The following is a 14,399-nucleotide window of genomic DNA, read 5'->3' as shown; positions in this document are numbered from 1 at the left end:
TTATGATTGGTGGGAGAAGAGTCCCTGTTCCCAGGCAAGGGCTGCAGGGTTCAAACTTCCCACCAGAGTCAAGTGCTTGGGAGGCCAGGGGATTCTCTAGCTAAAATACCACATGTGTGGAGAGGTAAAAGTGACGGCCTCAACGCTGTCAACAAAGATAAAAATGGAGCCAGACTCTTTATTACACATGGTGAGGTCATTTTTCAGTGTGTTTGTAAACAAGGTTCACAGTATCCTGAGTGGCCTCACAGTCTATGCCAAGTATTTCCCTGTGGAGGTCCGCAAACCCTCTTTTCCCAGTTGGCCTGACCAGGGCGCCCCTCTTGCTTTGGATAAGGACATCGGTTGTTCCGGAATCTTACTCGGGAATTCCCTGAGCACACCTGTGTCCCCACATTCTGAAAGATTTGAGGAAGCCGCCACTGTCCCTCTAGGGCCAGTGACAAGTGTGGTTTAAAGGCAAACGTCGCTGGGGCTTCCCTGGTGGCGCAGTGGTTGAGAGTCCGCCTGCCGATGCAGGGGACGCGGGTTCGTGCCCCGGTCCGGGAAGATCCCACATGCTGCGGAGCGGCTGGGCCCGTGAGCCATAGCCGCTGAGCCTGCGCGTCCGGAGCCTGTGCTCCGCAACGGGAGAGGCCACAACAGTGAGAGGCCCGCGTACCGAAAAAAAAAAAAAAAAAAAGGCAAACGTCGCTGGAAGGGACAAGCTCCTGCCCGCCTGTGGAAACTGGGTCTGCTCAATCATGTGACCTCCTGACCCGTTGTCACTCAGGAGAAAGGGGGGCGGGTGCTTGCGAACTGTCCAGGGGCGCAGCAGGGGAAAGTGGGTGGGCCATGCTCTGCAAACTGCGTGGACGCTCGTGGCCACGATTTGCGTGGAATCTCGTCTGCGTTTACGTGTCTCAGGTGTGTCTGCTGCAACGTAAATACGTGCTGCACGGGCCGCGGGAGTCTATGGGAAGACGCCGGAGGAGCCCAAAGCCGGGAAATGGTGAGTGTGCTGGGCCAGGTGTCCCAGGACAGGGAGGAGGGACAGTCTGAACCGCCGTGGCGGGACGTGGGCCTCCCGACGCGGTAAACTCAGGAGTCTGCGGACCCAAAATCGCAGGGGACGCCGTTCAGACCTCATTCCCTCCGGCTGTCGCAGTGGCGGGGCTGGGTCGGCAGCCGGGACCCCGGGCGTCCTGGCCCGTCACTGCAGGTGGTGACTTAAGCCTGGAGCCTCTCTGGGCAGCTCTTCGCCCACAGCCCCGCGACTCGTCTAGAATGTGTGGTGACCATGGGGAGGGTTATCAGGGGACAATCGTGATTCCGTCTCCGTGGTTCGTGCGTGGGAGGAGCTGTGGCCTGTGGGGTCCCAGTCCCTCCTTTCTCCCCAGGGGGCACTCGTTTTCTCCTGAGTTTTCCAAATGTTTGGAGAGCAGGGTCTCAAATCCAGGATCCAGACTAATTTACAGATTAGCTCTTCTTAAAACTGGCAATAAATCCCTCAATTTCCACATCCCTCCCTCATTCCCACAGCCAACTTTCCGTCTTCAATTCAGAGCATCATTATCAACTCTTCGTTCTCCCTGGTGTATTTCAAACAGGCCCAATATTTTAATTGTTTATCCTTTTTCTTTGTTTAAAAAATTATTTATTTTTGGCTGTGTTGCGTCTTCATTGCTGCACGCGGGCTTTCTCTAGTTGCGGCGAGCAGGGGCTACTCTTGGTTGCGTGCGGCACACGGGCTTCTCATTGCAGTGGCTTCTCTTGTTGCGGAGCATGGGCTCTAGGCGCATGGGCTTCAGTTGTGGCTCACGGGCTCAGTAGTTGTCACTCGCCGGCTCTAGAGCACAGGCTCAGTAGTTGTGGCGCACGGGCTTAGTTGCTCCCCGGCATGTGGGACCTTCCCGGACCAGGGCTCGAACCCGTGTCCGCTGCATTGGCAGGAGGATTCTTAACCGCTGTGCCACTATCCTTTTTCTAAAGAGTCATGGGTGGCTCTTTTTTAAGGATTTATACTTGCTGTGGATATTTTCCATGAGAGGAAATCTGAGAATAACCACCAGGAACTGAAACCAACCACCTGGAACTGAAACCGTATAACTCAGATTGGGGCTTGAACCCATGGTCTTTTAACTGAGATCTCACACCTGGTCTCAGGACTTAATGAAGCTCAGGTCCTTGAGGTCTCATCGCAGAAAGAATTCAGTGAGAGACAAAGCGATAGGTAAGAAGTGGACACACTCCACAGAGTGTGGGCCATCTCAGGAGGTGAGAGTGGCACCAGGGTGTGGGGTTGGCCATTTTTATAGGGGTGGATAATTTCATAGGCTAATGAGTGGGAGGGGTATTCCAGCTATTTTGGAGAAGGGGTGGGGATTTCCAGGAATTGGGCCACTGCCCACTTTTTGACCTTTATGCTCGGCCTTGGAACTGTCATGGCACCTGTGAGTGTGTTACAATGAGTGTATACTGAGGCTCAAGGTCTAGTGGAAGTCAACTTGTCCGCCATCTTGGACCTATTCTGTTCTAATCAGTTTATGTCATGTCCTCAGGCTATGTCATTCTTTTAAAGGTTGTGCCATGTCCCCTTCCCTCCTGTTTCAGAACTACATTGTATGAAATCCTTGTGCCTCTCCTCGAGGATCTTTCTTGGGCACAGACATCCTATGGGTAGTCCTTTAGGTAGAGTTTCTTCTTTGGAATCGTTCCTGGGTGTTCTCTCCTGTAATCACTTCCCCTCCCTGGGTTTGTCACCCTGGAAAGATTTATTCATGTATGTGAGCCTCAGTTATTCAAAAAATTAAAATTTATGTAAGCAGTGGAGCTTGAACGATAGCATTTTCCAAAGAGGCAAGAAATAGGTGAGTTTCAGAAAAAAGAAAATATTCTTGTATTACATTGCATTAAAAATTCTTGTTTCTTTTTTCTTCCCTCCCTGAGCAGGCGTAGTAATATCCTGAGGTCTGTTCTTTTTGTTTTGGGTTTTTTTGGGGGGGGGCGGGGGGTTGTTCAAATACAATTCCAGGGCTTAGGCTTGAGGTGTTCAAGTACAGTTTTTTAAAAATTTTTATTGAATTATAGTTGATTTACAATGTGTTAGTTTCAGATGTACAGTCAAGTGATTCAGTCACATATATACATATATACGTGTATATTTATATGTGAATATAGGTATATATACTTTTTAGATGCTTTTCCATTACAGGTTATTGATATTGAGTATAGTTCCCTGTGCTATACAGTAGGTCCTTGTTAGTTATCTGTTTTATATATAGTAGTGTGTATATTTTAATCCCAAACTCCTAATTTACCCCCCCAATTATGTTTTTATAAAACAATTTCTTGCTGTGAAAATAATTAATTAATATCATTATTTTCTGAGGGTAATAGATACTTATGCGTTTTCTTGTTGAACTAGAAAAAAGCCTTACAATTTTCCCCTCCTTTCTACATAAACACTAGGTTTGTGTGATTTTGCTAGATTCTTCAGCCACTGGGGTTATTTAAAATAGCATCTTGTGGTCCAAAGCAATGTGACTGGGAGCAGAGGCCTGAGGTCAGTGACTCAAGGTGAGGCCCCCTTGAGGCTGCAAAGGGAAGTACTTGAAGGCCCAGCTGGTTCTTCCTGGAGAGCCCAGCAGGTGTCCTACCTGCTCACACCCACCATGGAAGGAGCCTTTAAGCTGAGAGAAGCTACAGAGCCCTGGAAAGCTGGGGATAACAACTGCACATGGCAGAAAGGGTTTGGGGGGAGATGGGATGGTGATGCCCCTTTTGAGGTTGTAACCGTGGTTCCCGCGGGTCTGTTTCTAGGTATAGGCTGGAGTTGTTGGGGTTTTTTTTTTAATATAAATTTATTTATTTATTTTTTGGCTGAGTTGGGTCTTTGTTGCTGCGTGTGGTCTTTCTCTAGTTGCTGCAAGCAGGGGCTACTCTTCGTTGTGGTGCACGGGCTTCTCATTGCGGTGGCTTCTCTTGTTATGGAGCACGGGCTCTAGGCATGTGGGCTTCAGTAGTTGTGGCTTGCGGGCTCTAGAGTGCAGGCTCAGTAGTTGTGGCGCATGGGCTTAGTTGCTCCATGGCATGTGGGATCTTCCCGGGCCAGGGCTCAAACCCTTGTCCCCTGCATTGGCAGGTGGTTTCCTAACCACTGCGCCACCAGGGAAGCCCTAGGTTGGAGTTTTACATCCACAGTGTAGCTGCGCTCAGAGTGTAATTTGTTTACATTGAGAAAGGCTGTGACGGGAGTTCTGTGTCCTGGGTTAGGGGTCATAAATTTGGGAGTTCTTTTGGGTCAGAATCTTAAATTGAATTCTACTGAGAGTTTTCTCACTGTGGGAATGGAAGCCTGAAAAAGGGAGTGGTTCCATTATTCCCCAGGGAGAGGAGGGCATGTGGCGCTCCCAGAGTCCATCCCTGTGGCTGCTCAGGTGCCCCCACCCTCCTTCACCAGGGGGTCCAGCGGTTCTATCTCAACCAGGAGAGGCTAGTGGGTGTTAAACTTTCAAACAGGCTCCTTCTGTCCTGTGAGACGCTGACTGCTTATCTGTGCTGATTCCAATATTTGTGTCTCTTTCCTCTGGATTCTTTTATCCATTAAATAGTGCAGCCCTTTGGCTGTAGTTTCCCTTAGCACTTTGTAATTAATTCCCTGTGTGGGAAATAACATTTTTAGTTTCTTGGGCTTAAAGAAAAATCACAGTTGATTGAGAGATATGATGTCGGTAAGGCAAGAAAATTGTGGAACTAAATAGAATTTTTGTTCCTTTTAGGGAAGAGAACCTCAAGATGTGAGATGAATGTGTTTACGTTTTCAGGTATGTGTTTCATTTTACATCAGTGTTTGTGCATGTCCTTAGAGAATATTGAAATTTAAAAGGCAGGGAGCTCCCTGGCAGTCCAGGGGTTAGGACTCGTGGCTTTCACTGCTGGTTCAATCCCTGGTCAAGGAAATAAGATCCTGCAAGCCGTGCAGCACAGCCAAGAAAAAAAAAAAGCTAAAGCAATTGATGTGAGGACAGCTAATCAAAGCTTACATACATCTTTGAAAATTCTACTGCATTTAAAGAACTAAACCCAAACCCCTGTTGCATTATAATGTTATATTGATTTCTGAAAATACCACCCTCCCCCATGTGAGATATAGGGAAGGGACAAACTAGGATACACCTTGTCATTTTAGTTAGCAAGAGATTTGAAAATTATAGTTTATACTTTTGTAACCATTAGTGTTCAAAGGAATTAGATCTTAACAATAGTTTCCTATGTACAAAAGTTAAAATTAAAGAAAGACTATTAAATCGTAACACGGGGTGTATATACTTTGCTTATTTTCAAGAGACCTGTGAGATACAAAAGCCTAACTTAAGCAAAGTCACTGCCCACCTATCCTGGTCCCCTCCAGCATTGTTACTCCAGCCACTGCAAATACACAGTTTTAATCATTTCTTGAGCTTCCTGTTAATGTTTCTTTATATAAAAACAAGCCATTGTGAATTCCTATTTTTCATACCCAAGTTTGTCCTTATAATGACTAGTCAGACTCCACATTTTTGAAACTTGATTAAAGTATAGTTGGTATACAATGTTGTGTTAATTTTTGCTGTACAGCAAAGTGATTCAGTTATACATATATACATTCTTTTTCATATTCTTTTCCATTATGGTTTATCACAGGATATTGAATATAGTTCCCTGTGTTACAAAGTAGGACCTTGTTGTTTATCCATTCTATATATCACAGTTTGCATCTGCTCACATTCCCAGTCCTTCCCTCCCCCAGCCCCCCTCCCCCTTGGCAACCACAAGTCTGTTCTCTGTGTTTGTACAGACTCCACGCTTTTTGATGTTTACCGACAGCTTACGCCTCCCTTCTCTCTTCCCCTTGTGTCCACGCCCGGAAAAGCCGATAACAAAATCTGTAGTCCTCTGGCATTAGTTTCACATTCCAGCCACACAAGCCCCTGTCTGTGTGCAGAACTCTTATCCTGGCCCAACCCCTGACAAAGATTCTTTGCTTGACCAGAGAATCGTTGGTTCTGACCCTAAACCTTCTCCTGGGCCTATCTGTGTAGTTCCTCGTAAAATCCAGTTTTACCAGAAACCCTGCTGCGTCAGTTAAACCGAATTCCCCAGCTGCCCATGTCTGCTTGCCTTCTGTATCTGATTGGGTTCCTGCACTCCCGCCATTGCTCAGGTGACTTCAGTAAGAATCCTGTTAGGTCAGTTTATCCAGACCCACCAATCCCTGGTTTTTCTTTTAGTAATTTTCCATCCACTGACGCCCCCCCACCCTGCTCTCTGGCCATGAATTCCCACTTCCACGTGCTGTATTCAGAGTTGAGCCTAGTCTCATTTCCCCCTGTCTGTGAAATCCCATCGCAGTGGTCTCTGTACCTGTCCCAGGGGTTCTGGATTAAATCTGCTTTACCTCTTTGACAAGTGTCACTGAATATTTTTCCTTTAACATCCCCTAGCCGTGATAAAAATCCAGGCCAGGCTCCTTTCCTTGCTTTCTGAAGCCTTCTCAGAGCTGCTGGAGAGGCCAGCCCTGCCCTCCCCCCAAGAGCACAATTACGTGGGTCATAGACCTTTTTTTTTGGCTCCCCCGGGTGGCATGCGGGATCCTAGTTCCCTGACCAGGGATCGAACCTATGCCCCCTGCATTGGGAGAGCGGAGCCTTAACCACTGGACCACCAGGGAAGTCCCGGTCATAGGCTTTTTCCTACCCTGAGTGTGTGTGTGTTTGCATGACACACCAGCATCAGTCTCAACATGGAAATCACACCTCTGCAGGTGGCAAGAACAGTTGGTGTGGTGAGCAGCCTGGCCAGACATGACCACCACCCGTGGGTCTGTCTTCTCTTGCTCTGACTCGCTCACCTGCTGTGTTGTCTTATGGCAGCCGGGGCTGTGGGCTGCTGGGTGCCAGGGACCTCGTGCTGTGAGCTGTGCTGCCTGTGTTGCGTTGTTGACCATACCAAGCCTCAGTTTTAGATTCAGCAGACGAGAGTTGGCAGTTTCCAGAATTCCTAGGCTTTGGGGAGCAGCAGTATGGGATTGGCACCCTCCTTGTATTAGTCCTGGGTTGATATCTTTGCCAGGATTTATCTGTGTGTTAGAGTGAAGCTGTGACAGAGGCAGGCTTGGCCCCGACATACCCCAGTGAGGGTGAGAGAGAGAGAGAGACTATGCCCTGTGCAAGAGGTGGCTCCATTGAGTGTTGCTCTTGAAAGAACAGTCATTTAAAAAGACAGAAAAAGAGAAGAGAGGGGGAAAGACAGCCAATAGATGGCAGGCTGAATCCGCCCTCCTAAAACCAGGGGGCGCACCAGGACCCCTGAGTACCTCTGCTGCTGCCCCTGTCTCTACTGCAACAAAGCTCCTGACCGTCAGAGTTACAGGGGGCAACACCCATGGCATCCTTGTGGCACAGCCAAGGGATTAGTTCAAACTGACCTAAACCTGCGGTCCTTAAACCCTATAAAGCAACCTGTTGTCCTGGAGGAGACCCCTATTCCTCATGCCATTAATGTGAGGCCCTCTGGAGGGAAAAATTTTATAAATACCAGGGTAGAGAGGTCACCCTCTCCCCCGAAGTATATACAGTGACTGAAAAACTAAAACAGGGAAGGACAGGAGAGAGGAAATAAGTGAAAAAATACTGAAACCAAGGTCCACAATTTAACCCAACTGGAAATCTAAAATACAGTAAAAGAATTTACACAACAGAAAAGATAAAGGGGCACTGTTTGGTTTCTGGGGCCTCTACAACATAGTTTCTGAATTAATTTTGTCATCTGCTATATTGCATTGATTCACAAACCTTCATGCAAATAATACTGGGTCTCGGGCTTCCCTGGTGGCGCAGTGGTTGAGAGTCCGTCTGCCCGATGCAGGGAACACAGATTCGTGCCCCCATCCGGGAAGATACCACATGCCGCGGAGCGGCTGGGCCCGTGAGCCGTGGCCGCTGAGCCTGAGCGTCCAGAGCCTGTGCTCCGCAACGGGAGAGGCCACAACAGTGAGAGGCCCACGTATCGCAGAAAATAATAATAGTAATACTGGGTCTCAAGTTACAGTTATATTAGGATCCCACTAAATTTAAGCAAGGTAAGATAATCTCTAAGATTATCTAAGATGATCTAAGATTCCCAAAAATCTTAGAGGAGTTACTGGATATAAAATAGGGGACAGTGCTCGCTTTGGCAGCACATATACTAAAATTGGAATGATACAGAGACTAACATGGCCCCTGCACAGGGATGACATGCAAATTCGTGAAGCTTTCCATATTTAAAAAAAAAAAAATTGGGCTTCCCTGGTGGCACAGTGGTTGAGAGTCCGCCTGCCGATGCAGGGGACACGGGTTCGTGCCCCGGTCCGGGAAGATCCCACATGCTGCGGAGCAGCTGGGCCCGTAAGCCATGGCCGCTGAGCCTGCGCGTCCGGAGCCTGTGCTCCGCAACGGGAGAGGCCACAACGGGGAGAGGCCACAACGGGGAGAGGCCCTCGAACCACAAAAAAAAAAAAAAAAAATCTAAAAAAAAAAAATTATCAAAGCTATAAGACCCACTGATAGACAGTAAACTTTACTATGTTAATAAAAACTACATGTGCTATATCGCACATTTTAAAAATATTTTGATAACTGTATTTCTACATAATTTGTTTCCTTTATAATTCTATGTATTTTTTGCAATAAAAACATTATTCCAAAAATATAACTATAAAAAAAATAAAATAAAATAGGAGACAAATAAGCATGTCTCACCTTAACCATCAGCTAACTTGCCTAAAGACCCCATGGTCATAGGATTCATTTGTCCTAAAGTATCCTATAGTGAACAGGAAAGCTCTGAACTAATGATTCACAAATTAAAATTAAATAATTTTTAAAAATAAATTTATTTATTTATTTATTTTTGACTGCTTTGGGTCTTCATTGCTGCACATGGGCTTTCTCTAGTTGCAGCAAGTGGGGACTACTCTTCATTGTGGTGTGTGGGCTTCTCATTGCAGTGGCTTCTCTCATTGTGGAGCACGGGCTCTAGGCACACAGGCTTTGGTAGTTGTGGCACATGGACTCAGTAGTTGTGGCATGCTGGCTCAGTACTTGTGGCTCACGGGCTCTAGAACGCAGGCTCAGTACTTGTGTGCATGGGCTTAGTTGCTCCACGGCATGTGGGATCTTCTTGGACCAGGGCTTGAACCCGTGTCCCCTGCATTGGCAGGCAGATTCTTAACCACTGCGCCACCAGGGAAGTCCTTAAATAATGTTTTTGCCAATTCCAAATTGGCTTGACAAAATGGGACCCCGCAGATTTATCCCCCAGGTAAATAATATGTGCCAAAGTAAATTAAACAGGGCTTTGAAGGATTGAAAACCATTACAAAAAATTATTTCGTGAAGAGGTGATTACTTGCAGTGCTTCTCCTTTACACAGCTGAATTTGGCCTGTTCTAAAACATGAAAAGAAGGAATGGCACTTGGTACAACCACTGTGGAAAACATTATGGAGGTTCCTTAAAAAACTAAAAGTAGAACTAACATATCCAGCAACCCCATTCCTGGGCACATATCTGGAGAAAATCATAATTCAAAAAGATACGTGCATCCCAGTGTTCATTGCAGCACTATTTACAGTAGCCAAGCCATGGAAGCAATCTAAATGTCTATCAACAGAGGAATGGATAAAGAAGATGTGGTACATATATACAATGGAATATTGCTTAGCCATAAAAAAAGAATGAAATAATGCCATTTGCAGCAACATGCATGGACCTAGAGATTGTCATACTAAGTGAAGTAAGTCAGACAGAGAAAGACAAATGTCATAATTTTAAAAAATGATACAAATGGAATCTAATTTTTAAAAAAATGATACAAATGAACTTATTTACCAAGCAGAAACAGACTTACAGATATTGAAAGCAAACTTATGTTTACCAAAGGGGAAACGTTGGAGGGAGGGATAAATCCGGAGCTTGGGATTTACATACACTACTATATGTAAGACAGATAACCAGCAAGGACCTACTGTATAGCACAGGGAACTCTACTCAATATTGTGTGATAACCTATATGAGAAAAGAATCTGAAAAAGAATGAATATATCATATGTATAATTGAATCACCTTGCTATACACCTGAAACTAACACAACGTTGTAAATCAACTATACTCCAGTAAAATTTAAAAAAAAAAAAAGGAATGAATGACACCTCACAGTGGATTACCTTGAGTTTGTGGTCTCACCACACAAACCCCTGTACCCAGTCCCCAACATTGTGGAAATTACTGACTCTGTCCAATCAGCAGCTGGTAAATATCGTGCTCCCACAGATTTGGTTAAGTCTGTTGTGTTCAGTGCCTGTTTCAACAGTCTCTCAGCTTCAGTTGGCCTTCACCTCTTAAGGGATGTGATGCACTTTTAACTGGTTAACCTTAGGGAACTTGAACACCATTGTCACTGCACACAGTCTCTGCAGGCAGGATGTGAGCTGTATCGACCTTGCTCTGGGAGCACAGGTATGACATTACATTAATGACATTCTCCTCTGAGGAAGTTCATTTGGGGACATACAGATACTGAAAAAAGGAGCTCCTGGCAAGTGGATGGGTCATTAGCCCATCCATAAATAAGGCCCTGACACTGGTTAACTTCTTAAGAATTACATGGTAAACAAGGGGCTGTTCCCTCCCTGACACCATGAAGAAATAGCTGTTGTCTCTCTTAGCACTCACAGCATCTCCTAGGTTGTTTTGGTGTTTGGAAGGCAACATATTCTTTCCTTACAAACTTTACTTCTATGCAAGAAACTCCCCTCCTTGGCCCACACCTTATGCCATTAGAGCTGTAATTACCACCAGGTACTGGGCTCTCCTGAAAACAGGATCTCCCAGGACCTGAGCATGTGACCCTCCACCCTGAAAACAGCCCCCCATAAGCTCAGCACAGGCTACTGAGACCTCCTTGAGACATGATGGAGTGCAACCTGAGCCCTCTGGCACAGCCTGCCTGCAGGAGGGGGCACCCACCCCCTCAGTCCCTTTCTAGATGCCACAGTTCTGGAAGAGGTCTCTTCACCATTCACTATGTTACCTATAGGTTTGTCATGTATGGTTTTTATTATGTTGAGGTATATTCGTTCTATACCTAAGTTGCTTAGAGTTTTTATCACGAAAGGATGTTAAATTTTCTCAAATGCTTTTTCTGCATCTGTTGAGGTGGTCATATAATTTTTTTCCTTTATTTAGTTAATTTGGTGTAACACATTTATTGATTTGCATATGTGGAACCATCCTTGCATCCCAGGGATAAATCCAACTTGATCATGTTGTATAAGCCTTCTAATGTGCTGTGAATTTGGTTTCTTTTATTTTGTAGAGGATTTTTACATCTATATTCATCAGGGGTATTGGCTTGTTATTTTCTATTCTTGTAGTGTCCTTGTCTGGCTTTGGTATCGGTGATGCTGGCCTCATAAAATGAGTTTGGAAGTGTTCCCTTCTCTCCAAGTTGTTGCAAGAGTTTGAGAAGAATTGGTATTAATTCTTCTTTAAATCTTTGGTATAATTCAGCAGTGAAGCCATCTGGTCCTGGACTTTTCTTTGTTGGGAGGCTTTTGATTACTGATTCAACCACCTTACTCCTTATTTAGAGGTTCAGATTTTCTGTTTTCGTGATCCAGTCACAGTAGGTTGTATGTTTATAAGAATTTATCTAATATCTCTACATCAGGGATCCCCAGCCCCCGGGCCACGAACTGATATGGGTCCGTGGCCGGTTAGGAACCGGGCCGCACGGCAGGAGGTGAGCGGCAGGCAAGCGAGCGAAGCTCCGTCTGTATTCACAGCTGCTCCCCATCGCTCACATTACTGCCTGAGCTCTGCCTCCTGTCAGCATTATGGTGAGTTGTATAATTAGTTCATTATGTATTACAATGTAATAATAATAGAAATAAAGTGCACAATAAATGTAATGCGCTTGAATCATCCTGAAACCATCCCCCCCCGCCCCCAGTCCGTGGAAAAATTGTCTTCCATGAAACCGGTCCCTGGTGCCAAAAAGGGTGGGAACCGCTGCTCTAGGTTATCCAATTTATTAGCATATAACTGTTCATAGTAATTTTTTATGATCCCTTATATTCCTGTTGTACCCCATATAATTTATCCCGTTTCATTTCTGATTTTATTAATTTGAATCTTTTCTTGTTTTTCTTAGTCTAGCTAATGGTTTGTCTTTTCAAACAACCGATTCTTAGTTACTTTGACTAGTTTTATACTTTCATGTGTTTTCACGTTACTAATTAGCATCCTTTCATTTCAGTTTGAGGAAATCCCTATAGCATTTTTTGTAAAGCAGGTGTAGTGGTGGTGAGCTCCCTCAGCTTTTGTTTGTTTGCGAAGTCTTTGTTTCCTCCATTTCTGAAGGACGGCTTTGGTGAGTAAAGCTTTCTCGGTTGGCAGTTTCTTTCTTTCAGCTCTTTGCATATGTCATGCCACTCTCTTATGGCCTCACGGTTTCTGCTGAGAAATTTGTTGATAGTCTGTTGGGGTTCCCTTTATGTGATGTATCACTTTCCTCCTGTTACTTTCAAAATTCTCTCTCTTTGATTTTTAATAATTCGATTATAAGGCATCTTTATGAAGTCTTCTTTGGGTTTAACCTGTTTAGGGATATTTGAGCTTTAGGTACCTGGATGTCCATATCTTTCCCATTATTTGGGAAGTTTCTAGTCATCATTTCTTTAAATAGGCTTTCTACCCTTCTCCTTATAGACATTCCATAATGTGTATATTATTTCTTTTGCTGGTGTCCCCTAATTCCCATAAGCTTTATTCATTCCTTTGCATCCTTTTTTCTTCCTCTTTTCTCCTCTAACTGAATAATTTCAAATGAACAGTCTTCAGGTTCACAGATTCTATTATCTGATTGATCAAGTCAGTTCTCGAAGCTGTATTTCATTTTTCAATTCATTTATTGTATTCTTCAGCACCAGAATTTCTGTTTGTTCTTTGTGATTTCTATCGGTCGAACATCTCCTTTTGTTCATGTATTGTTTATTTTGTTGAGTTGACTGTATGTATTCTTATGAAGCTCCCTGAGCTTCCTTTGAACAATTATCTTAAATTCTTCATTAGGCAATTTCTAGACCTCCATTTCTGTGGAATAGGTTACCAGAAAATTATTGAGTTTCCTTGTTGTCATTTTTCTCTCTGTGTGTGTGTGTGTGTGTGTGTGTGTGTGTGTGTGTGTGTGTGTTCATTCCTTGAGGTTTTGCATTGCTGTGTTCGCATGTGAAGGAGCAGTCAATTCCTCCACTGACTGGTTTTGGGAAAGAAACACTTTTCGCCAGTCAGCCCAGCTGGGAATTCTGTGATTCTGTCAGACCTTATCTATGAACGCACCCGCCTCACACCTCTTGTTCCCTCTTTAGCAGGAATTCTTAAGATGGTATGCCTTCGTTTGTTTTTTTTGTTTTTCTTGTCTGCACCCCTCGGCATACAGGATCTTAGTTCCCCAGCCAGGGATTGAACCTGTGCCCCCTGCAGTGGAAGCGTGGAGTCCTAACCACTGGACCACCAGGGAATTCCCCGTATGCCTTCTTTTGAGTGCTCACAACCAGGCGGGGTACTGAGAGCCTCCCATTTGTTTTCCTGAGATGTAGTCCCCTGAAATGCTTGTCTTCTTCCAGTCCCACTGAGTTGAGCCAGCTGAATGCATGTGCTTACGAGACAGGGGAGAGGCTTTCCCTCGCTGTCTGGAGTACATACATGGAGCTGGCTATGGATGGGGTGGGAGGGTGGGGGAGTCAGGTGTGCAGAGCATTGGGTGTGCCCATGCACCGGACAGGAGTGTCTGCAGACATCACATCCCAAGTGGCTGAAATGCAAGCCTCCTGATGGAGTCTGTGAGGGACTAGTAGGATCTGCAGCCATTTGTTGTGTTCTGAGCCTTGATTTCTGTGGGTCCTTGCAACTCTTCCCTGCTCCCAGCCCTCCAGCTGTCCTGACTCCCTTAGTATTCTCCCTTAGTATTCTTGGTGAGATGAGAAATCACTGAGCCTCTTGGGCAGCATCTCACACCACTCGGGAAGCCAAGTGCTCAGTCACTACACTCTCACTTTCCCATGGGAGGAATCCTGGGCCAAGGAGAACTCTTAGCATCGAGCTATGCCACCTTTGGGGAGGAGTGAGAGTGTTCTTCGTACCTTTCTTGTAGTGTCTGTTCTCAGATTTTTTTGCTCCACTGGTGTGCTGGAAATTCTCCACTGGGCTCCCTGACTTCCACAAGTCTTGACTGGTTGTCAAAATCAGTGCACTGTGGGGAGATGACAGTAGAAAATTCCTCTTCCACCATCCTGCTGATGTCACTCTCTTATGGACCCAAGTGTTATTTAAAGCA

The 14,399-nt window shown here is 45.3% G+C and overlaps 1 long non-coding RNA gene across 1 annotated transcript in view; it reads left to right on the top strand.

The window, feature by feature from the left end:
• Nucleotides 1-783: 783 nt before the first annotated feature.
• The window catches only part of LOC309958821, a 51,111-nt gene continuing 37,495 nt past the window's right edge, over nucleotides 784-14,399 (top strand). Inside the window, exons 1-2 of the long non-coding RNA XR_014326055.1 lie at nucleotides 784-991; nucleotides 4,761-4,805. This is a non-coding gene — a long non-coding RNA (uncharacterized lncRNA). The remainder of the gene's footprint in view (nucleotides 992-4,760; nucleotides 4,806-14,399) is intronic.

Source organism: Leucopleurus acutus (genome assembly GCF_964270905.1).
Source record: "Leucopleurus acutus genome assembly, chromosome: 3".
Lineage (NCBI taxonomy): Eukaryota > Metazoa > Chordata > Mammalia > Artiodactyla > Delphinidae > Leucopleurus > Leucopleurus acutus.
Note: the sequence above shows the minus strand (reverse complement) of the source record. Positions and strands in the feature narration are given on the sequence as shown.